The sequence below is a fragment of the Panthera uncia genome, chromosome B4 (assembly GCF_023721935.1).
Source record: "Panthera uncia isolate 11264 chromosome B4, Puncia_PCG_1.0, whole genome shotgun sequence".
NCBI lineage: Eukaryota > Metazoa > Chordata > Mammalia > Carnivora > Felidae > Panthera > Panthera uncia.
The window spans coordinates 115,680,748-115,707,299 of record NC_064809.1 but is presented as its reverse complement, the minus strand read 5'-3'; the positions used below and the strand labels follow the sequence as shown (position 1 = coordinate 115,707,299).

Below are 26,552 nucleotides of genomic sequence, written 5' to 3'. Positions count from 1 at the left end.
TCAACCGAAAGAGTCACCCTGGCATCACAATTATTCCAATATGTTTTTAAGAATGACTTTGAAGTCCAACTCATTTCAGTAAGACATTACTGTCACCTTAAAAAAACTTTTTAGGAGCTCCTGAGTGGGTCAGTCGGTTGAGCTTCTGACTCTTGATTTCGGCTCAGGTCATGATCCCAGGGTTGTGGGGTCAAGCCCCATGTGGGGTCCTGTGCTGGACGTGAAGTCTGCTTAAGATTCTCTCTCTCTCTCTCTCTCTCTCTCTCTCACTTTCTCTCTGACTCTCAAATTAAAAATTATATATATTTTAAAAGTACACTAATCTACTTCTAATAACTACTTTAGTGCCCATTTTCAGAAGTTCTCATTCAAATCTGACTCTTCAGATAAATAAATATTTGTTTCATTAATCCTTAGAGTAGTTATCAAAATCATCCATAAATACTATCATAGGGACCAAAAATTAAGACAATAAATAATATTCAGTGCTAGTGAAGGTACTGAGAGGATTATTAATAACTATTTTTGAGGGTTTAAATTTATACACCTATTCAAGGAGCAATTGGTAATGTCTAACAAAAGTTTAAATGTCCAACAAAAAAAGTACTTCTGAAAGTCTAGCTTAGAAAAGTATCTCCAGAAGTGTACAAGGATAGATAGTACGTGCACACACACATACACACATGCTTATATAATCATTATTTTACAGAAAAAGGATGGAAATAATTTACAAGAACATCAGGAAGGGAATAGGTATATGAAGGTACATATACATTACAGAAAATGGTGTAGTTACAGCCACAAATTCTGAAAATCTTTGTGTTGTTGAATGATGTTCAAGATAAATAATTTAAAAACCAAATTATAGAAAAGTATGTATTGAATAATCAAATTTTTTATTAATTTTTTTAATGTTTATTATTTTTGAGAGGGAGAGAGAGACAGAGACAGAGAGACAGCAAGCAGGGAAGGGGCAGAAAGAGGGAGACACAGAATCCAGAGCAGGCTCCAGATCTGAGCTCTCAGCACAGAGCCCGATGCAGGGCTCGAACTCAGAGACTGCGAGATCATGACCTGAGCCGAAGTCGGACGCTCAACCGACTGGGCCACTTTGAATAATCAAATTTTTAATGAAAAATGCAATGTGTGTTAATAAGTGCATTTATGCATGTTTGTTTATAGAAAAAGCTCATTAACAATAGTAGGATTGAAAAATAGTAAAAGAAGGGTTTTCACTCTTTAATTTACACATCTGTATCATTTTTCTTTAACAACAAGCAAAAGTTCTTCTGTAACTTAAAAAAAATTAATATTTATCTTTGAAGTAGCTACAAAAATTTACGCAGTATTTGCAAAATCTATTAAGTACTTGCTAAGGATTGTAAATAACTTCTGAAAATAAGTGTCACTTTTGAAGATGGTGTAGAGAGGAAACTGGCTTCCTTTCATTTTGATTAATTAACTCTCAAAATTTAATGGACTTACAGCCTTTAAAAACCATTCAGAAACGTTAACGATTTAAGTATTGACTTCTACTTTACAAAAGCCTTTCTATTTTAATTAATCTATCAATCTTTCCATCTGATGGGGGAAAACTTTATATTCACATCTTTAAAGACCAGAGTCTGATATAAGCAGATCTGCATAATATCAGAGCTTAGAGGCTAAATTGGGTAATTACGCTACTTGATTATTCATTAGATACATTTCATAAACCCACCTTCACTGATTTAGCACTATTAGATACTTGGTTTCCACAAAATATCATAACTTATAGTATATGGAGATGCTGAATATGAACACTTATTTTATATTTAAGTTTAATAGCAATCTGTTTTCAAAACGCTTCCAAAAGATGCTGTTTAAATCACTAACTTCATACTGTGTACAAGGTGGGTTTTCCCTACACCAACATGGTGATTTTTAAAAATTAACATAAAGCTAATTTATGTATTTTTAAAAGTCAAAAAATGTCTTTTAATTCTTAAACATTACAGAAAAATTTTAAACATCATGGAAAAAAAACCCCATAACTTCATTATAAAATTCTCTATAGTTGAATAGAGTTATGTCTTTCCCAGATCTCATTTGGCTTTAGTGGAATTCTAGCTCCATTCCAATTCTAAGAAATATGAAAGGAAAAATAAAATATGAAACAGTTGTGGAGTAAATTAAATCTCATTTTCATATATTTCATAGCACCGACACAAGGCACGTATCCTTTGCTGACTGTATACAGTCAGCTGTATACTTTGTCACAGTGAAAGGAACAACTTTATCAAGCCTATTCAGATAGGAAATAAGGAGAAAACTACTTACTGCAGAGTTTTCTAGAGTTTGATGGCAATTAGCAAGTCCTACAGCTATTATTTTATTTAAAGTACCTTTTTTTAAGTCCTGTTTTACAAACTGTGAGAATACATAAGTAAACATTAAGTTCTTGAACAAAGTATCCTTTCCATAAATGTAAAATTAGAAAGTTCAGTAAGATAAACAATATAAATGTTCTCTCTAGATGTATGATCAAAGTTATGCTCAGGTTGATAGAGAACATCTAGGAAAGACCAACAATAATTTACCAACAAGGAGCTTATAGAAGAGACAAAACATCCACCTGTGAAACAATTAGAAAATATTTTACAAATGTTTGAGTGTCACTACGTGTGGTACAATCATAGAATAAAAAAGTGAGCTACAAAAACATCCATAATTCCTCTGGTATTTCTCGAATCCTCAGGTATGGTCATTTTTCCTCTTAAGTATGGCAAACATAAAAGCACATATTTTAGAATATGCATTTATTTTCAGCTACACCAGTGCTAGCTGTCCCCCCCCCCTTTCCCAAACTCACCCCAGGTGAGTTTGATCACCTTGTAGCCATGTAAGAATTCCACAAATTAGAGGTAAAAACAGTAAACTTCCATGGCATGTATCAGTAGCTTAACAACATTGTTTACTAGGACGATTTTTATTTCTTTCTGCTATCAGAAAATCTTGCTATCAGAAAATCATTTAACAAATGAGCTCCACTATGTGCTGCATACTATGTTTGATATAATGCTGGATGATGGGAATAGAAGATGAACAAACGGATAAAGGTCCCTAAACAGATATGAATTGGTTTTCCTGGTTTAAAGGTTTTCTTTTTTTTCTTTTCAGAGAAAGTAATTCCATAATCATCTCTAGCAATGTTTTCCAGGTCCATCATAGCTTTTTTCAACACCTTAAAATACTTAGCCTTTGTTTCTCATTTCTATTTGCTCTAAAAAACACACTAGGTACCCTTTACATGTGCAAGGCTTATGATATGTGTACGTGGTTTTTTGTTTGTTTGTTTCTAAAATACTTTTTAGGTCACAAGGCAAAAGCTACTGACAAGCAAGGCAGAACAATACAAACGTGTTAACATTCGTTCTAGTTTTGGCCTAACTGTAAAAAGCTTTGAACGCAAAGGAAATTGGTTCAATGTTAAATTTAGGCTACACAAATCATATCAGAAACAGAAACTTCTCCTGACAGACTTCTTAACATTTCCAGTTTAGCCGACATTGATCGAGATTTACTTTTGTCCTGATTTAATTGAAAATGGTCTTCGATATGAATACTATCCCACAACATATCCATGTGTGCCTGGGGTTAATGTCATAGCTTTAAACTGGAAAATAATTACTATGAACTTTTCTAAAGGTTTCACAAAACCAGTACCTCCAAAGTACTGAAATTATCTTAATTCTTCACAGTGATTGTGCAGCTAAAGAACTTTTGGCTTTTTCTCAAAATACTTCTACTTCATCAGCAACAGATGAATTTATGAACATTATTAATTCAAATGATTTTTTTTATTTTTGTAAGCTCCAAGGTTGTCTCACTAAGATCAGCTCTCTCTCTGCGTTCTATAAAATGTAATCAATCTCTATTATGGTCATGAAAATGGTATTTGTCACTTTGCTGAGAAAAAAAAAAAAATCAATATATCTTCCAAGGCTGAACAGGCATTTAATGCAATGAATTGAAGACTATTAGAGAAATTTGGCTTGCCAGGAGTTTAGGACGAGATAATAGAAATCCAGAAAATTCACAGAAAGTTGGCCAATGAAATATATACATAGGCCATAGAAATTAATATTTGGGCAGTAGAATAACCTGTCATCTCCAATCCTGATAAGAAAATGGATTTAGATGGGAAATCTCCAAGGGGACACCATTTTAAAAAACAAAAGTGAAATCCATATACCAAGAAAACATTTCTTGAATGTGGCTGATAAGTTCATTCTCATTTCCTTATAAAATGTGCCAGATAGAGGAATGCTTTTAGAGTTGCATGAATGTAAAAAACCTTCAAGGTCAGAAACCTCTAAGGATATCGCCACTGGAAATATTTTGGCTCCGAGCTTTTCGGGGCTGTAATCTGTTGCCGTGGTTAACTACAGGGCACAATGGTGTTGTAGAGTTGGAGACTCCAAAGCACATCTTGCCAGTCTCCCTCTCAGAGAGGACCTCTCATCCTGTTCTTCCAGCTTCCTGTTACCTTCAGCAGAAAGGAAGCTTGCCCCTTGACAACGTCCTGTCTGTAGAATAACTCTCTTCTAAATAGAGAGTTCTCTGTCTTGAGCTGAAATCTACTTTTGAAAAAACTGCTACTCTTTGGTTCTAGTCCTATATTTGGAACAACATAAAGTCAGTCTGTCGCCCTTCCTTTGCATCAGCCTTTTATTTTATGTTTTTTTTTTTTAATTTTTTTTTCAACGTTTTTTATTTGTTTTTGGGACAGAGAGAGACAGAGCATGAACAGGGGAGGGGCAGAGAGAGAGGGAGACACAGAATCGGAAACAGGCTCCAGGCTCCGAGCCATCAGCCCAGAGCCCGACGCGGGGCTCGAACTCACGGACCGCGAGATCGTGACCTGGCTGAAGTCGGACGCTTAACCGACTGCGCCACCCAGGTGCCCCTGCATCAGCCTTTTAGATGCTTGAGGTCAACTATCATTTCCTCTGGCCCTTTTCTTTTCTAGTTCCTTCACCCATTTCTCCTACTACGCTATTCGCTGTGCACATGGTTTCAGAAAATTCACAGTGAATGCAGAAAATTCTTCCCAAGGTAGTCCAATTTCTCAATATGCCTTTTAATGTGTACCACCAAAAATAAACATAAGAAAACAAGTATGTTCAAGAAGCATTAAATCCATCAGAGACCTGATTTACCGTAGTTGGAAACTACAACATAAAAGCGGATTCCTCCTTTCTTTCTCAAGTACCTTCACTGGATTTGTTTTTGGTTGAGTTTATGATTGATCAGAGCAGAAGCACCATGGAGGCAGGAATTCTTGACTCTCTTGTTCACTGCTCCATCTTCAGCACTGAGCACACCTATGCACTCAATAAATACTTGGTGAATAAATGTAGGGCTAAAACGGTCATTTAAAGCGGCTAGATCGTTGCTTCTCTGCACTGTTAGCAAGCCACGTCACTTCTATTCTATACTCATGGAACTGATTTTAAAAATCCAAACATAGGGTTTTGTATCTGCTAAATATTGTCTTGGATTAGATCAAGCCTTTGCAAGAGCTAAAACTATATCCAAATGCATATGCATGAACAAAATGTTACTGTAAACAATGGGCTTTATTATAGCCTATGAGCTTAGTCATTATCATACCCTATAGTTTTCAAGTGCGAAGTAAACACCTCTCTATATGTTAACTAACTTCATTTTATTCCTGTTGTAAACAGTTACTTCATTACTCTTCAAATGATAGTTATCATTTCCTACCTGAGACACCTTGGCTCATACCATAAGTAAATTCCAGGATCAAGATTCAAATTCAGGTATCTCAAAACCAAGTCCTATGTGTTCTTCACCATTCCATGCTCCCCGTTTTATAAAATTGAAAGATGACGTGAAAGGGAAAATAATGGTAAGGAATTTCTAAAGAGAGACACTTTATCTTCCTGATCAAGAGAAGTATCACTTTTCCAAAGAGTTTATTACAAATTTCTAGTAGAAAATCATTTTTCCTTAAGATATTTCCCTTCTTTGCTCTACAGTCTGTAAGATTAGAGATTAAAATACTAAAAGAAATTTTTAACTTTGAAATTTACATCAAAGTTTGAATTTTCACTCCTATTACTGAAAAAACTGGTAGAGGTAGAAAACAGTAAAACACTTCAGGAGAGGAGAAACAAGATCCCAGTCACGGACTCGTGTGAAGAAACTATGTTTCCACAATGGCAAGTGAACTACTAAATGCAATTTCAAAAAATTGTGCATGAAAAAAAATTCAGCGCTTCTCCTTCTTTGATGAAAATAAGCCAAAGGAGACTAGTGGTAAACTGAATTTTTTTTAAAAAAAATGTTGGCCATTTGGTGGGTGTCACATAGAGTAAACATGCATGACAAATGTTTGTATCACCAGTTTTTCAGGAGTAACTCCCTATGTGATAAAAGATCAAGGCAATTTTGACCAAGGAATTCAAGCAACTGCCAATTTTACAGAAATATTCCCCTCAAACAGGCTAACTAACATTCTACTGAGGCAAACTGGATAATCACTTGTTTGAATAATGGCATTATGACCATACAATGTACCAACCTTTTTAACTATCTTGAAAATTCAATTTCTTATTAAATAAAAGCACAGGATGCTTCATCTTTATTTGCAACAAATCTGTGGATGCTCAATTCATTTCATGACTTGCTCAATTACAAAGTAAATAAGCGACTCGCAGAAATTACTTATTAGATGACAACAATGAAAACCAAAGATCTTATTTTCTTTATGGGCTTAAACTGCCCCTCTCTGGTTTTCATGAATAGGATTTTTCACTGCCAACTATTGTTGGTACTTTCAGTAAATGTTCCTCATAGAAGTTTAACTGTAACTTTCACCAAAATAACAAAGTTGCTTTATTTCTGAGGTCACCAAACAAAGCAAGTTGATTAAAATTATTATTTTTTTGTATTTAACGTGGAAGATCTTGACATCTTGAGAGATAGTTATACTAAGTCTTCTTTAGTATAAACTAAATATGTTTCCTCAATTGTAAGTCTCAGAGTACAAATGTGCTCAGGTTAACTGATCTAACTACGCTAAGTAACTTCCTCAACAAATCTTTGACCCTCTATGTGTCAAACACTATGCTACATCATGGGAAATTGAAGAATTAAGGCACAATCCTTTTCTTCAGGTAGGTACAGTCTAGTGGATAAGACATAAATATGAGCATAAAATTTCAACACAGTGGGATAAAAATAGCATCACAGAGAATTAAGTTCACAGATGTCACCCAGAAATGTGACTATCACACAGCAGGCACTCAACAGATATTTGTTGACTAGATGAACAATTGAATGAATCCCGATTGCACTAGAAACAAACACGGGAGGCACCTACATCAAGCTAGGACACTTGTGCTGCAGACTAGAGTGACAGATAAGGAGATGTTTGACTTTACTTGTATTCGTTTCCAGGATATTCTGACCCCATTCACTATGGGGGCAGGAAGGAGAAAGGGAAAGGGAGCCAGAGAAGATAGAGCCATCTTAACTGTCGATCGAAGACAATTTTATTATAAGATGATTTCTCCTGAATGGCAGGCTCTCAACCTGAACCTTGCAGGAAAGCACAGTCATTTTCATACTGATTACACCGAAGCCCTAAGTTACAAAGTGATGTATTTGGATTTAAGTGGTTGAGAGCAGAACGGGGCCAGCAAGTTCAGCATATAGTTCACTATGTCACATCCCAGAGAACATATTAATGAAAAAGCTTTTTATACTTGAAGGCCGACTTCAACAAATTTTTGTGACAGTGAATTAAAGATTTGACTTTAAGACACCAACAGAATAGAGTAGGTCTAGTATTGGTTGTATACCTGCAACAGTCTTTACAAATAAATTTATAATTACGCCTTCTCAAAGGTCTATCTTTATTCTCTCCTACTAACTAGAATGTGAGTGAGAATTCAAGCAATTACAAAGAAAGCTTTGAGACAAAGTAATAATGGTCTCCTGGATAAGATCCTATTCAAACGATGAACTTTCTAAGAACTCATTTTTCTACAAAAACTTAAAAAAAAATTAAGCCAATGAGTCGAGGTGTCCTCCACTAAAGCCATCTTCCACAATGATAAATCTAGTGAAGAAGACAAGCTGATTCCTGTCTAAATATGTGTCTTCTTTTAAAGCTGACTTAGAATACATTAAGTCTTTCCACCTAAACCTCCAAGATAGCAGTAAAAAATAAAAGCAATGTTGTAAGTCTTGATTATTTAGTCTCTGCCAGCCTACATCCCTGCACCATCAATTTCAGACTTTTATATTTTGCCCCGCTGTCCTTCTGTCATATCCCTGGATTGATTTCTAACTCTGGGTAGTTTAATTAATAGATGTTCTCTATTCCTGCTCCAAAGCTATTCGCTGGTGCTGTAAAAGCTTACACTAACGGGCAGATTGATGCCATTACAAAGGGATGCCTTCGGAAACTCCTACGCTTACACCAACACGTCTCCCTGCCCTAGTTCTCAAGAGAGATGTTAAAAACCTTTACTACTCTTCTCTTGTCCACCTTCAGTTGACTACCTTGCTTCCTACATCCTAAAGGATAAAAGAGCCCGTGAGGTGGCAAGATCTTCATTGTACCAGCTGACAAGCATCCTTAGCTTCTTTCATCCCCTCTTGGAGGAGAAAGGTATACCTTTTTCTTTAAATTTTTTTTAACATTTATTTATTTTTGAGACAGAGAGAGACAGAGCATGAACGGGGGACGGTCAGAGAGAGGGAGACACAGAATCCGAAACAGGCTCCAGGCTCTGAGCTGTCAGCACAGAGCCCGATGCGGGGCTCGAACTCACGGACCGCGAGATCATGACCTGAGCCACCCAGGCGCCCAGGTATGCCTTTTTCTTTCCAAGGTCTCTCCTCCAGGTGGATTAACTTCTTCCACTTCCCCCAGGAGGTGTTCCATTAGGTAATCTGCTTGGCTTCTGTTTCTCTCTTTAATTATCGGTATCTTTCCCTTCAAGTGTGCTCAATTCTCTTGCTTTTTCAGAAACCTCCTTTGAGCCTACCACTCCTTGTCGGTAGCATTCTATTCCCCTCTTTTCTTTCAACACCAAATGTGTAGAAAATGTAGACTGCCTACTATTACTCTTAACTTCCTCAGTCACATTTATTTTTCCATCTAGTATAATATGGCTTACATTCCCACTAATTCAATCTTTCTGAGATGACCATAAACTTTCTTATTTCCAACCAAAGGTTGGATGCTTCATCTTTATACTGCTCGGTAGCTTAGTGAAATTTGGCACCAGTAAGACTCCCTTCTGTTCAAAATCCATGTTTTTCTTTTATGCCTTGGTTCCCACGGCATCACTCTTCCCTAAAGTTCCCTTGCTTCTTTCTGTCTCCTTTGGTAGACTCTGTCATCCTATTCATCCTTTAAATGTGCAGTAGTTTGCCAAGTTTCCATGGGGGCACTCTTCAATGCTTTAAACTCATTCTCCCAGATTAGAGGTGGAAGAGAAAGGTGTTCTACTGTTACATAAATTCTACCTCCTCTGTTCAACCAACATTCACCTGCCTCAAAAGGTATAAATAATAATGAAATAATCACAATTCTTTTTGAGTTCCATGACCTCTGGAGATCGCTACTAGCATTTCTTTTAAGTATTTCAAGCTTAATATTTCTCTCTCTCCCTGTCTCTGGCAAATTACCCCCCTTTTAATACTAATCATAATGGCATTATCATCCATTTCAGTCATCTGAACCAGAACATTTGGTACCGTCCCTAACTCTTCCCTCTCTCTGTTCCATCACATTTCTTGGTCACTAACATTTATCAAACTCAGAAATGTTTATTGAATCTAGCTTCTTTTCTTCATTCTCATCACCATGCATAAAATCAGCTCCTTATTATTTGGAGGGATAGAAAATTATAACATCTTTCTTATCTTTCCCTTCTTGTTTCTCCTTACAGGCAATATGTATATTTTTTCCATGATTGGCATATTTAGCTATCTCAAAAAAAAAAAACAGTAATAAAAACAGGGTATTTCAAATCATTAGCCCATTTGGAAAACAAAAATGCAATCATGTAGCTTGGTTGGCCATTTTCTGCAAGATTAAAAATTCAGATTCCTTTCCTTTGCATTCAAAGCTCATCACCATCTGGCCTCATCACATTTTTCTAAGTCACTGTTTACCTCTCTTCCTTCATAGGTTCGTATACCCAAAGCCTCACCGTATTGATTTTCTCACTGTAATTGTGGGGAAACTTTGTGGGTATTATTTTCTCTGCCTAGAATGATTTCCCCCATGTCTTCATTCTGCATCCTTTAATAATCAGCTTCAATGTCATCCTTTTAGGTAAAACCTGTCCCAGTTACCCCAGTGGGTAACTGAAACTAAATCTTCACTAATTTTTTGTGTGGCAATTTATCCATTTTCCTGTCACTCTGACTTGACAGTGAAGTCTTTTAGGACAGAGAATTTATTTCACTCCTCTCTGTATCTCCAGAACATAGCACAGTGCCTGGGATATAGGAAGCAGTGAGTACCTATAAAATTGAAATCAGGGAAAGTAACTCACTACTGTTTTCATTTCAATATGTCTATTGTGTTAAATACATAGGCTACTTTCACAAATTAGGTAAAGAGGTCATAAAGGAAGTAGATTTTTAAGTCATTTTATAAAGCTATATTAATGAGATAAATTTGGACAGTTGACAAGAGAGCTTGATAACTAACACATTCTTGTCTATTATATAAAATCTTGGGTGGTCGTGCATGTTTATATTTTTCAGTCTATCTATCTGACATATATTAAGAATATAATGTATCATAGGGGCGCCTGGGTAGCTCAGTTGGTTAAGCATCCGACTTTTGATTTCGGCTCGGGTCATGGTCTCACGGTTCATGAGTTTAAGCCCAGCACCAGGCTCTGTGCTGACAGCGCAAAGCCTGCTTGGGATCCTCTCTCTCCCTCTCTCTCTGCCCCTCCCTAGCTTGTGTGCACTTTCTCTCTCTCTCAAAATAAATACATAAAAAGAGAATATAATGTACCATTACATGAACTTACAATAGCTTAATGGCTACTTTTATTAAGATAAATGGTTTTCAATAAGAAAATGACTTCATACATATAGAAGTCACTAAATATTTTACATGATCCATAGCTTCCTATTTTAAATGTATTGTGTATTTATCCTCTTGGCGATGTATCAGAAAATAAACTACTTTTCAGATACTTAGATCTGACCATATTTTCTTTCCATCCTATTGGACAGTTATCAAACTTTGATTTTTTTTTTTTTTTTTTTTTTGCAATAAGAATTATTTAAGTAGAAGTTTTCCTAAAGTTGTTTTAAACACTCCGTCGTGGCAGTGGTTTTAAAACTTACATCCACCTCTGAAATTTCTCTTTGGATTATATTGAGAGCTCTAGAAGAATAAAAATAAAAGTGATTTTAGTAAAACAGAAGCCACCTGTGAATTATCCACTCCCTTGTGAACGTGCAACCACAACTACATACGCCTTGTCGGTTAATGGAAAAGAATGAGAGAGTTAGTAATGCATGGTGTTGGCACCACATGTATTTATGGTTTTCATGAAAGAGACCATTTGCAATTCACAGTAAAAAGCCTGATGTATTTATTACTGCCAAAGACAAGTGTTGCTCTCAGTTAGTTTTCACTGTAAACCTTTTCAGTCTTTGTTGTCATATCCAAGCATCTGCTGCACCACAGTAGAAGAAATCTGAACACAGTCCTATGCAGCTGTCAAGTTCTGTGTAAATTTTTGTCAAAACCCAAGTTCTTTGCAAGCGGTCGTTCATTTGAGATTTGTGTTCCTCGCCGATTACCTAGGTATTCTTAACTCCAAACTGTTTCTATGCTCACTTGTGATCCCAGAGCATAATAATAGGAGTTAAGTATTACTATTTTTCTAATTGACTACCTGAAGGGAAACCATCACGTTGATTTTGCCTCTGACACCTCTGAATAATTTGCACATACATGACAACCAAATTTCACCCATTTCAAGTATAGATCCTAGAAAGAAATGAGAACCTCGCATTTTCTAAGTAAAATCTTTCATAGGCCATCAACAGCAAAGTGAAATAATAGTGAACACACCATGAAAATAAAAATGAGAGGCTCTCAAACAGGGGTGACAAGGTTTCCAGGAAGGTAATCCTTCTTCTATTATTTCCTTTACCACTTCCTTCTCCAATCATAGAGAACAAGTCTAAGAGTCATTTTCCATGTTTCCAAAGGGTAGAACTCAGTACAGCAATAAGTGAAAGGAAATCACTCATTTTCCTCATTCTCATATCCTGGATATAAAACAAATTGAAGTCTGAAACCATACGTATTAGGATGAAAATAAATAGAAAAATAAATATAAGTGACCCATTTTAGCACATGTAATTTTTTTCTAAGAACATTTTTCTTCATGTTTCTAAAAAAGGCATACAATACTCAGAGTCCTCCTTTATTGGCAACGCAAAAGCCAAAGACAAAAGCTGAGGTTTTATGATATCACACCCATTACACATGTAGGCTATTGGGCTAATAATACTTTTAGGCTGATATTTTAATATTATGATGAAAATGCTAAGATAAAATAGGAAGTGTATTTTAGGAAACGTACTCATTAAAGTTTGGATTAAACCTAGCCATTAAAGTGTGTGTGTCTTTGCATTCTTAATCAGGTGTTTACATCTTCTTTCAGTTGGCTTGAGATTTAATAAAGTTTAATAAGACAGAGCCATAATAATAAACGATTAACAAGATCCACATTTCTTGCTCAGCTTAAGAAAATTCCTGTAAGCCCTTGAAAAACAACTATAAGCTCTGCAATTGTCTATTTGTGGTTTTAAAGAACTCTGAGAGTGGACAGCCAATAAAATGGGTTCAGAAGGCTCAATTTGCATGGAAAAAGGCACGTAGCTGGCTTTCAGTAAGCTGTAGACAAGAGAGAATAGAACAGAAAGAAGAGATTAGGTGGGATGAGTGAAGAAAACAAAGCAAGAGAAAGTAGGCTGAGATCAAATCTGTGTGTGTGATGGGAGGTACCACTTGAAGAGCAAGGGAGTGACATATTTAATACAGAAGTCAGCAAGTAGGGCTCCGAGGACTGCAATGACTTTTATAGAAGGGAAAGAAGGTGAAGGAGTAAGCAAAGTGTCTTAGCAGCCCAGTGACAAGAAACACAAAGACCATCATGCACCTCCTGAAATAGTCTACCCTCGTATAACTGTCTTTATGCACCAAAGAATGTGGCTCACTTATATGACATTGATATTAATTTCAAATGATTAGGGATATATTTACTCTCCATTATTCATCTGAACCTGACATCACAGTCCACAGGTCAGAATTCACAGCTCTTTGGGGTGTGTGCGGAGAGGGACATCGTTTCACATTGACCCAAGGTATCAGCGTTGAATACTTGAACTAGTCACCAACTAGGTTCACATAAACATTTGAATTTCTAGGTTTAAAATTAGAAGGTCTTTAAAAATTTAGAGGTTAAAATTAGAAGATGTGGCATCGCTAGATCTATATTCTTAGATAACAACACATTACTCTGATTTTCGGACAGGGCATGCCTTCTCCACTTTGCCACTGTCCCCACTATTCTGTATCATTACTCTGCTTGAGCCCCCTTCAATATTAATGTGACCTGCCTGGCTCATTTGAGTTCACAATCTTGGATCTAGATCTTCCAAATGGATTTATATTTTGAGAGAATTTTCCCAAATGGTTTCCCCAGCCATGTAAATTACTAATAAAGAAAACCTATCTTCATATACAGACTATCACTTACAAGACCTTTCATAATACAATCCACACAGTCACCCAAGAACTAGGCAAGGTATATATTTCCACCATTTTACAGATGAAAGAAAGGAAACTGTAACAGATCAAGAGAGACATCTAAGCTGACCCCTGGTAAGTGTCTGACTTGGCACCAGTTCTCAGGGCTTTCGTCCCCTGGTAATTGGTCTTCCCACTCCTGTGAGCTCCCAGTGCTAGACCCCAAATTCTTATATCCTGGGCTTTAGCCAACAGGTCTACCATATTATGACATCCAGGCCTATCACTCACATCTGCCCAACATTTTCCCCCACTCTATCTTATTCCTGGACTCCAAACTCTGCCCAATATTAGCCTCTATTTACTCCTGGCTAGCTTCAATAGATCCTGCAGTTCCCAACTGAAACCTCACTTGGCTATATCTCTCCTTGTTAGTTATGCCCATTGTGCCTCTACTTACCCTGTTGTCACATGCTTAACACCACATGAATATCGGTTTCCCTGTCTGAGCCATAAGTGCTACAGAATGGGGAATAAGTGTTTCTCATTTACTGCAGTGTCTCCATCCATAGAATAACAGTACTGGCATGTGAAGGGATGATGTCAAGGTTTTGGTTTTGGTTTTAAAAACAGTGTTTTAATTGTGTCAGTCTACCTTAAATGAATAGCGACTGACATTTATTGAGTACTTACTATCAACTTTTTCGGATGTTCAGATGTCTTAATTCATATCAGAGTTGTAGGATTCAGGATGGGGACACAGTGTATGTTTGTTCACAAATAAGATACTGGGATTTATTCTTGCCACTTTCTTGTTGTACACGGGGATATGCTACCTTCATCCTTTAGCTGACATTGACCATAGTCGTGGCACTCTTTGCCAATGACCCTTAAATTCTATGTGGCCCCATCCAATGTCTAGTTCATAGCCAAGCTTTGTCAGGCAGCCAATGTAACTCACTTGGGCAATTTTTCCTGCTCTTCAACATTATCTTTTTTATTTGTTGGCCATGTCTAGTTTGCCAATTAGCAGTGCATGGTTATAGTTTTTATTCTTTAAAGTGTTTATTTATTGGGGCACCTGGGTGGCTCAGCCAGTTGAGTGTCTAATTCTTAATTTCAGCTCTGGTCATGATCTTGTGAGATCAAGGCCCACATTGGGCTCTGCACTGAGCATGGAGCTTGTTTGGGGTTCTCTCTCTCTCTTTCTCTCTCTCTCTCTGCCCCTCCTCAGCTCATGCTTGCTCTCTCTCAAAATAAATAGACATTTTTAAAAAAGTGTTTATTTATTGTACCATTCTTTTTCTCTGGAATTATTTTTTTTTAAGTATTTTAAAACATTTTCTTTTTTTTTTTTTTTTAACGTTTATTTATTTTTGAGACAGAGAGAGACAGAGCATGAACAGGGGAGGGGCAGAGAGAGAGGGAGACACAGAATCTGAAATAGGCTCCGGGCTCTGAGCGGTCAGCACAGAGCCCGACGTGGGGCTCGAACTCACGGACCGTGAGATCATGACCTGAGCCGAAGTCGGACGCTTAACCGACCGAGCCACCCAGGCGCCCCTTAAAACATTTTCTAATCTCCTTACAGATTGCTTACTTACTTTCATTTTCTAAAACAAAAGCCCTTATTTTGTCAAGGCTCCCATAGCTAATATTGAGTAAGCATAAGCTTACTTTTTCTTTTTCTTAATCAAAAGCTATCTTAGGTATGCCTTGTCTCCTAGATCCTTGAGGCAAGGCTGAAGTCCTATTTTATATTTAGGAGCCCATTAACTACTGATGAATTTTATCATGGGGGAAGAAGGAAATAAAAATCATCACAGATGCTGAGTTTTTGAAACTAGAAGGAAACTCCTGACAGTCAGTATGGCAAAGACAGTAGGGAGATGTTGGAAAGCATAAATAAAATTTTGCTTTTAACCACTCTGACTTTTAGCTACGGTCCACACACAAGAAATGTGATGTGGAGAAGCAGAGAAACAATATGAAATAATCCATTAAGACACTAATTCCACTGGGAGACCAAATACGAGTCCCAATCAATGAAAAGAGTTCAAAGAAATCACATTGTATAAAAATACTGTTGTAAGTATTTACCATTACTAAACTTTTTAAAGTAGGCTCCATGCCCAAAGTGGGGCTTGAACTCATGACCCTGAGATCAAGAGTCACGTGCTCCACCAAGTGAGCCGTCAGGCACCCCACCATTACTAACTTTTAAACTCTTATTTACTTTTCCGGCTCTAGGCTGTATGTCACCTATTCTGTGGAGCATTTTCTGATTCCACTGCCTGAGTTTGTCACTTCTACATTCACAGGCCAATCAGTCCCTTCATTCATTATGGCCAGTGCTGCAATGTCCTAAATCTACCTCTGTATCCTGTGCCTCCCCACCAGGCTGGAAACTGTTTGAAGGTGGAACCAAGTTGCCACAATTGTTTCTTCACCATCTAGCTATCTCTCACAAGACCTGGCACTTAGTGGGTAGTCCATAAATGAATGATTAGTATATAAATGATTATATTATATTTCAATAATGGATTAGATACCAAAGCAGGGCATTGCTTAAGAACAAGAATGGAGCTCCATCTGAATTTCAGGGGACTAAGGTCGCCAATGTAATGGTCAGCAAAGGGCCCACTATAAGTGCAAACAAGAATCCCTGTATTCTGTCACCGTTTTTACCTCCATGGAATGCAGAGAAAGTTCTACATTAACATAACACTGGTGACACAGTGATTGCTGCAAACAGATCCTCTAACCTAGCGTCTCTTCCTTGAAGTTAAAACCCAATTAAGATTAACCATACCAACACTTCTGCCTGTAGATGCTGCATTCCTAACAGCAGGGATTCGCCTGGAGGGCTGGGCCAGGAATCAGGCGAAACAGTTTTGTCTTGAAATCTGAGATATGATGTTGCTAAATAAAAATCAAAAATAGAGACTCTGACATTTTCTGTTTATTAAGCCTTTTTTCTCTCATCTTTACGGCAGACACTTCTACAGATGGATATGGAGATAGGCACCTGCTACGGATCCTGTTCTCCCTTGGGAAATATGCATTTGCTATTTTTCATGGCCATTCTATTTGAAAATCTGCTTTCAGGAATGCTGAAAAGTGGAATCCACTAAGCTAACTTGCTCTGCCCAGCACAGCACTAGTCACCGTGGGGGCTAACCAGTTTGCTTTGCTGCTTTGTGTTATCATGTTCCTTTTAATTTCTTTAACCTACTTGGATGCAGCGTGAGAGAATATTATTAATCAACACCACCATGAGCCCGCCCTCTGGAGAGAGAATGATATACCAGTGACACAGTGGTATCTCCATTATATCAAGTAAGCTAATTTACAGTGCTCTATGTTTTCTTGGTTCTGTAGGTTCTGAGATGATAGGCCTTCCAACAATAGACATATCTCATACAAAATTAATTTAGTTTGTGAAGGTCTATTGTTAAGACATGCTTTTGAACTTTGATGAGATAAAAAACACAAAAAATAGGGGCCAAAAAAAAATTAAAATGGCTTTTAATTTTATTTTCAACCTGGGTAATTTCATGTTTGTTGAATCTAATAATAAATAATTGAGTTTGTGTTTTGTACGTCTTTTTTAATTTTATTTTTCCAGTAGTGCATTTTTATTATATTTTACAAAAGTATCAATCCACAACAGATTACAAATTAAGAGGGGGGGTAAAAAAAAAAGGGGGTCCTTTTTGAAAATTAAAGCACTCAGAATGGCAGTGTGGCATAGTGTGCAAGGTGAGGCTGACCTGGATGGGATTCCACCTACAGTGGTGGGGACGTTACTGAACCCCTATGTGACCCAACTGCCTCATGTACAAAATGCACCTAATCCTGCCTCTATCTCAGGATCCTTGGGAAAATCCAGAAAACAATGGTTTGGTGTCAGAGAGATTTCAGTCTCCTCAACTGTAAAATGGACCTAATAGCAATGTCCCTAAATTGTTGTAAGGATTAGATAATTGGGTAAGATTTGTACCTCGGTGCCTATTTGGTATCTACAAAAATCCAGAGTTAATTGTTATTATCGAACGTATTTGCACATAGTAGCTACTCAATAAATATTAGCTTTTATTTATTATTTTCTCACTTGTGTAGAGGATCCTGAAAATGTTAAGCTTCGTGGCTTTAGTTCAAACTTCTGAGTGACGTGGGGCATCATAGCTTGACCATGCCACATATTCTATAGAACGATCTGGATCCTTTGAGAAGCTGTTTGTGGACCTAGCCCATCCGTGTGGGCCCTTCTTTACCAGTGGACATGTCTCTTCTAAGATTTTCACTGAGAACGTTCTCCCCTGGACCATCCTGATTCAGTGATAAAAAAAAAAAATTACTAAACATAATGTGTTTCTTCATGTCCTCTATTAAAAAAAATTGCTTGAGGAGGTAGTTCTGATGGATAAAGGGAAGACCCAAAAAGTTCTACGCTACTTTTGAGTTTAGTGAACACTTTGATTTGATTCTTACAACCCAATGGCAAATCCTTTTATTACCACTTCACTGACAAGCTGAGGCTGAGAATTAAATGGTTTTCCAAGCATATTTTGGGGGTGAAGGCACACCTTAACTTGAACCCAGCCCTTCAAACTCTCAAATATAGGCATGAAAAATACCGGTGAAGTACTGTTATATATAGAGAGAGAATATTTTAGGAGAACATCTCAGCATAATAGTTTGACATGCAAACAACTTTAGATCACGAACACGGGCCTTTGTGAGAGAAATACAATGGGCAACCAAGAATAAATATATGGATGGGGTGTGTACAGAAAAAAAATGTACATATCCAAAAATAAAGGAGAGTATTAGGAAAAAAAATGTTCAAAGGGCTATAGCTTGTGGTCTAAAGCATAACTAGATTCAAAACCCAGAGTCACAATTGTGACAAAAAAAAAAAAAAAAAAAATGGAAAAGCTGACAGATATTCCTAAATGGCCCCAGGCTTGGAGAGGCAGCCTTTGAGGATGTCAGACAACCCCCAGGAGAGCCCCCGCAGGCACCTTCCACAGCAGAACTAACCTCACCTCTTGGCCTAGTTAACCATTCCTACTCTGGGGAGATCTCCAGAAGGACCAGGAGAAATCACACTGGCGAATACATTTCTCCAGCTGCTGCTGGATGACTGCGATCTCATCAGCTTAGTATTTGATCTTTGATAAGAGGTCCGTGACCTTTACAAGGGCAACACCTCAAATGTTCTCCGTCATCTAGACCTTTGTGTGGATAAATCTCAGGTCCTTGCTTGGAAGGAGGTTTTACCAGTAATGGCAAGAAGAGAGGCAGAGTACTGGGCCTTCAAAGGGGGTAAAGACAGAATGCACCTTCACAACAAAAAGCTGACAGTTCTGAAGGCCTTTTCACAATGCTGGCTAAGACCATCATTCTTTGACGAATGCAGCATATAGGAAAGTTGTGTATTTGGGGGTATGTGTGTGTCTGCATAGACATGAAATAAGTAATGGCAACACTAAAGATCATTACTAACGTTTATTGACCTCCTACCATATGCCAAGCACCGTGCTTTACGCTCATTATTCCCTGTAATCTTTACAGCAACCCAATGGAGGTGAGTACGATTACTTTCCTCATTTTATAGCTGAAAAGCAGGGTTAGAAACCGCTTATACAGCTACTAAGCAGTACAGCAGGAATTCAAATCAGTCAATCCAGTTCCTGTGTAACCATTACATTTATGCACTACACGTAAGCTGCAATATTTTCATGATATGACACAGACACGTGCACACACACACACACACCAATCATTCTAGACCCTGCAGCAGAGAGGTCAGACCTCCCCCATCCACTGATTTTTTTTAATCTCTTCACTTTACACATGTCAAGTAGACAAAAATTAGACAAAGAAGTAAAAAAAAAAAAGCAGGAGTTTATCTTCAGAAAAGATGGGAAACAAAGAGGGAAAGAGGGAAAATGGAAGGGTGTCAGTCTTTAGGTGTGGAGCATGTGTCAAAGTAGAAATGGGAAATGAAGACCTTTCTGTGTCCCCGAAAAACCGAAAGTAAGAAGGGAACCTTCTAGAGCTTGAAGGAATTGCTTTAACTTCAACAAAAATGTACAGATTTGATGGGGCTTTCTGCGAAATTCTGACAATGATCGTCTAAGATCCCTGGGTAGAAAAATGTGCCCAGTATCAAGGAGTTACAGTAATTTACAATTCACAGATCTGTTACCAGTCCACCTATTTCACATCTCTGTGTGTCTCTATTCTGTGCTTTTCAGCCTCAAATAGGAGTGTCTGGGATATGTGACGGTGTTGGAGAAGGGGGGGTAAAATAGTACCTGGCATATAGCAGAAGCTCAATAAATGTTCTTCGAGTGACTCATGAAAGGGAAAACACAGCACACTCATCTAAAATATCAGATTCACTCAACAGTAAGCAAATTAAAACTTTCTTTTAAGTAAAACAATCATGACATATAATGAAACAGAATGTAAAATGTCAGTGAATTTCTAAGCTAAAGCCCAAAGCTTCAAATTAAAAAACAGACCTGCCTTTGTACCTGTTTAGGGTAACACCCATCCCCCAGACCCTTAGAGGAGTCCTTGTGGTCACCTTTCCACCAGTTTTATTACTTGGCTAAAAAACGTGTACAAGAAGTACATGCATGTGACTACGTGTGTGCACGTATTCAACCTGGATCACGGCCATTGCCTTTCAGATTTAAAAATGAATCCATTTAAAGGAACTGTTCCATTTAAAGGAACTTTATGTCATGTTAGAGAGAAATGGTACATCATTCCTTTCAGCTTATTAAGATAGTATAGTGGGCCCCTGAGAACCATAGTAGCTGAAGGGTAACTGCCTCCTCCCCTCACTCACCATGACCATTATGCTTTGATTCACATTTCATGCAATTATTTGAACGATAAACAAAAGGAGGACATTTTATTCTCCAGCATTTTTCACTTAACAAATTGGAAAAGAAATATACACACAAAAATTATCCCCTACCCTTGTGCCCCTTGCCCCCAACCATGACCATCCTGGGAAAGAGTCGTGAAACCAGAAAGCACTAAGTGAACAATGTGAGACGTCATGATGTTGGGCCTCCAGAAGGCCATATAGTGCAGTGGAGTTTAGCCGGGTCAAGCACCTGAAAGGATATGACCATATCCACGGCATTACCGCTTCAGTCAAGCAAAGTACATGGTAACTTTGAAATATTTTGAACTTATTGATCCTGAACTCTCTTTTAGAAAGTAAGTGGGTATCTGAAATTCCTCATGGACCCCCAAGGGACATTTATAAATAGAAAATCTTTGCCAAGTTGAAGTCAAATTGGCTGAAGAATTTGTCTAACTGCTCAAGTAGAAGGGACTTCACATTCTTGAAAAGATTCCACGGATAGTCATGGTATGGGCATCCATGGCCTGTCATCTATCTTTCTTCCTTTCTTTCTTTCTTTCTTTCTTTCTTTCTTTCTTTCTTTCACCAAAAGTTCAAAGACAAAGTTATTGCATTTTTCCACTGCACCTTCTATTAACTTTTGATCCCGTTTGGTGAGAAATGGCCATACGATGGTCATAGAACATAAAACAAACTAGGGATCTACTCCGTGGTAAGATGGTGTGTGTAAAGGCTCTGACTCCAGTGAAAGAGGCTCTGTTAAATTTATTTCAATATATGGCATGTGGGCACCAGGTGGGGAATATGTTGATTCATTCATAAAATGAGCCATAGCATTATTGCAGTAATCTAACACATCTCAGAACTTTAGTCTTCCCGCCTTAACTGTATGTTACGTTCATCCCTCCTAGACAATTCAGTATAGTGCTCATAAGCTTCCTTAAAATGCAAACTGATATTATTCATCCCAATTTTGTCACTCGCAAGGAAATCCCCTCCAGTGACACAACTCTACAGTCTGCTGCTGCTCAGACAGAAGGCTGACGCCTCTCCTCACTCTGTCGGCTCCCTAAGCTCTCATTTGGGAGAACTTGAGAAAAAGGCACCCCGCATGGCAGAGAGACGGGTCAAAAGGTCAAGGATCAATACAGTGATGTGCTTTAGCATATTTGCTTGATTAAGTGAGCTTCATAAAACATTTAAGGAGGTGTATACTTACCACTTACGAAACAGTAATCAAATTAACAAAACATAGTGAAATAAATGCTCACGTTCTTCTTCTAATAGAAGAAAACAACAACATGTAAAATGTACTGTTTGAGGAACTTCCCGTATACCTATGTTTTATGGGAATTTTCACCCTGCATATGTAGCTTCCTCTAACCCAGGAGTTACTATTAAAACTATTTGGAATTCTTCCATTGCTTTGTATTTAGACAGTGGTAGGGAGCAGCCCAATAACATGCTGGGTGAAGGTGGACACCCATTTGGGTTGACAAAATCCACCACAGTTATCCTGGAAAGTGAAATTTCTGCCTCCTATAATCAGGAGTTGCTGGGCATTTGATCAAATACTCCAGACACTTGGTCCCCAACCTTCTTTTCGTCTCTCTCCCCCAACTGGCAAACAAGACAATTTAGATCAGAAGAACCCACAGAAACAAAGTGTGTACTTTAATACAGAAATGCTTTTACCTGCCTTGCCTGCTGTGAACGAAATGGGCTGGGCTTTCAAAACGTTAGTCAGCTTAACGCCCAGTTGGTGGCACTGGGAAAATGTGGCTGCGCAGTCTTATTGCTGTTTCGGTTCTTTAACTGCCAACTGGAATACAATAGAAGAGTCGAAGGGAAACAAAAGAGAGATGGATCCAGAAAGAACCCGAAGAATGACAACAAAATAAGCAAAGAAAATGATAATGAGTTAGAGACATTGTGCTCGCCAAAGTTAGCATCCCAGACTATTTTCACATTGAAGATAATTATGTTTCCATTAATTGCCACTTTTCCCCTGAAAAATTCATGATATTTTACCAACTACAAATTATCTAGTGGAAATTCATCGTTGCAACATTTTAAGAGAAGTCATACAATGTGCTTAACCTAAAGAGAGAAGGGCTACAATCATGTTGCTCAGATATGGGTAAGATATATTTTACACATAGAAGGGGATTTTGGTATAGCCATAATGGGTACTGATGTTGAAAACACTAATATTTTTGAACTACAAAGAGAGCACCTGGCCACTCTGATGGATTACAGGATAGGTATCAAAAAAAGAGGACTAGATATTTGAGTATCCTCATATTGTATCCACAGGCACCTGGAACTTTCCATATGCCCAGCTCCTCCATCATCTCTCCATTGTCTTTTGTACTTTTTTTTCTTCTCAGGCGGATGCTGAAGTATGGCAATAGCAAACAGGAGGCTGGCACTTACCACAAAATCTTCATTTCCCATTTTAGCTTTAGATTACTTCCAAGTATGCCACTGTTTTTGGTTTGTTCACATTTAAAAATTCACACATCAAAAGTGAAACCTCACCAAAGGTCAGTAAAATAGTATGCCTTTGCCCCCCATCAGAACTATAATATACACAATTTATTTTTATTGAAGTATGTTGTGTGATATACTGAGTTACAATTTTCCAAGCTGAAAAGGATAGAAAAACAGTAACGATAATGTAATTTACACATAAATAAAATACATTAAATAGCCTGGCTTTTAATGCCTGAAATTGGTCGCAGTTTAGATAGTGTATATTAAGCTTTATATTACAGATTTCTGTGTCAAATTGACAAATGCAAACTTTCTTGGGGCTGGGATAATGATAAATAAAATCAAATGTAATCTCATTTTATGGGACATGATAAAACCTTACCTCATCAGATGGGACATCCAGATTATCGCATTTTCCCTGTTATTTTATTAATAATGCAGCAGCAGGCCTTTTAACAGATAGTTCTTCTTATAGAACATTGTCTTTCTGGGTAGTCAGAGTCAGAGTATTAACCAGGTGATCCAAAGTTAGAATACGAATTACACACCAATTTTTGTTGTTGTTTCAGCCAGCCTGCAAGTTCAGGAAAAGGATAAAGAATTAAGAATTTTCCACTGGACAGCAGAAAGAAAAGCTTAATATTAATATAACTCTATGCATTACTATGAACTCACCAGCATTTTATATTTTAACTTTCTTATGATCAGTTCTTGATCCCACAAAGTATTAAAACTTAAATTGTATCTATGCCCAGACACAGCAAAGTGGTAATTTGGCCATTTTTTACTTTAGGACATGAATTATCTTTCTTGATCATCTACTCTGCTCAAATTCATTATAAAAATGACCAATTTGCCACCCCACTTCACATGTGGAAGACAATACTACAGAATGTGGGTCCCAGGATAGGGCAACCACATGCTACCTGGGGACAGATGTGCATGATAGAGCGTGTATGAGTAACTTAAATTTTCCAATTATTCTTCAGCGTATAAAACAATTGCTATACTCTCAATTATGAGTTCCACAAACACACACTGGGAAGCACGAGCCATTAGCATATGTCATTTTCCACTGGCAGAAGCCAACTCACAATAAATCTCTTACCTTGTAGAGAGATGGAACAGCACAGGGCTCATAATAGGATGAGTGATGCATGAAATGTTCTTCAGCTCACTTCCCCTGGGATTTATCCTTCCAAACCTAGGAACACCGTCTGCCTGCAAGGATGGAATGCTAAGCAATGCAGGAAAACAACCAATGCGTTATGTTGAGCTTTTCAACTTTTCAAAATCTAGGAGAAACTGTAAAACAAATAAACGAGTAAGCAAGTACGTGTCTAAAAATCATGGCACATATTTTTAAGTGTGATTGTATAAATAATATGCTTTTTCTTAGAAGGTGAAGGACTATTGCAGTCTTGGTTATAGGTTTAAGAGCGAGACTGTTTTATGTTGTACAGGAAATCACTGGATCTTAATTATAGACAAAATGTTGGTCAAATAGTCGTTTTTTTTTTTTTTTTTCAAAAGCACGCAAAGGAATAAAGAAAAAAGTAAATCTAAGAAAAATATACGAGAAAAATTTTATATGCTCACATTCAATTTCCTCATTTAATTAAAAAAGAACTGTCACAAAGTTTTTTAAAGGCACATAGTTTCAAATCAGACTTGTTTCCAGTCTAAATTTAGCCTCCGTTCCTGTGTCATATTTCTTCAGGCATGAGAAGGAAAATCAATGCCCCTACTCACCTTTGGAAGAATTTCACTGCCAAGTCTCCATGGTTCTATGGGATCCAATAATCCGTGGCTCAATATTGATTTTTCTATGACACCTGTAGAAACAGCCTCTCCTTCCTTTCTAACAAAATATAGCAACAAAAATCGTGTAGTCTCTGAATGAATTAAACAGAGCTATTAAGCACAACTTCATCCTGCAAGGAAATGTGGTTTATATTTTCTAAACAATGTTACATCTTCTTGACATTTCTGAGACATTTAACAACTTTTTAAAGATAATGAGAACACGTATTTCTAAAGATAATGTGAACATAATTTTTCTTAGGTCTCTTGTGGCTAACTCCTATATTACAAATAGCATTTATTTTTCCCAGCAAATAGACAAGTGGTAAAAAACAAACTGAAAAACTTCAGTTCTCAGTTTTAAAATATCTCCAAAATCAAAACCCTTTTTGAAGATGAAAAACCACCTCTTTAAAATCTAAAGTTTTGATAAAATAGAGGACAACCCTTTTGAGCAGCAAGTAGAGTATATCACATCCTAGGAGAGAGAGTAGGTTAAACTTGGGGTGTATTTCGTGGCATTAAAAGGGTCTGGGGAACAGCCAAGAGCCACCATCCATCCTGTTTTCCTTGAAAAACATAAATGCAAAAACCAAACCAAAACAAAACAAAATCGGAGAAGTCACGGTTCTAGCATTCTTCACACACCTGATTTAAACCTCAAAGGTATGTGTTTCCCCCTGGGCAGACCTCCTTGGGCATGTCTGAATATATTCCCCGCAGCCATTGTGCACGCTGACTATAGCTGGCAACCCACTCGTCACTCTCTCCATCAGCCTGAGAATCTGCAAAATAAAAATGCAGTGTTAAAAAAAAATCCCTTTTACATTTGCTTTTCCCAGTAAAATCCCAGAGAAGAAAACACAAAGCAGGTTGTTTCTCACAATATATGTGACATCTTGGTTAAAAGTGACATGGCCATGTTGCACCCTGACAGGTTTAGTGTTAAGATCTGACAGATATAAGCCTGCAAGAACAACCCTCCTGCCACATATATTTAAGCTCATGTTAAACCCTTGATTTGATAGTCCCTTGATTAGCTTGAGCAACAGTGAGTGCTCCTGCCTTTCAAGTTCATTATAAATTATGCGATTCCTCACATTACTGTCAATTTAAGTTCCTGTTTTACTAAAATGCAGGCATTTAAACACTCATCAAACCTGTGCACATGTTTGAGTTAAAGAATTAGATCAATCCAAACTCCAGCTCAAGGGAGAAGTTCCATTGTTTATCAGGCCATGTCTACACTGGCTGAGCAAAGCGCTCTGTTCAGAAGGAGAAGCGCCTTTGGCAGCTAGAGTCTACATAGCTGACCCATGGATGCTCCGGTGGAGCTTCTTCACCTGATTACACAAGTGCAGTGAAATCACTAAGCATCCGATGAAAATGACCCATGATGACAAAAAAGCATGGCGTGATTGTTGTGCTAATTTATTTACATGGTACTCATTTAGAATATGATTCAAGGAGCCTATTAAAAAAATAAGAATGCTTATATTTCTTAGGCATGATGAATATGGGCATTGAAATAGTTGATGA

At 37.5% G+C, this 26,552-nt stretch overlaps 1 long non-coding RNA gene across 1 annotated transcript in view; it reads right to left on the bottom strand.

The window, feature by feature from the left end:
- Positions 1 to 22,519, bottom strand: part of LOC125919445 (uncharacterized) — a 54,236-nt gene extending 31,717 nt beyond the window's left edge. The window contains exon 1 of the long non-coding RNA XR_007456782.1: positions 22,410 to 22,519. This is a non-coding gene — a long non-coding RNA (uncharacterized LOC125919445). The remainder of the gene's footprint in view (positions 1 to 22,409) is intronic.
- Positions 22,520 to 26,552: the final 4,033 nt, after the last annotated feature.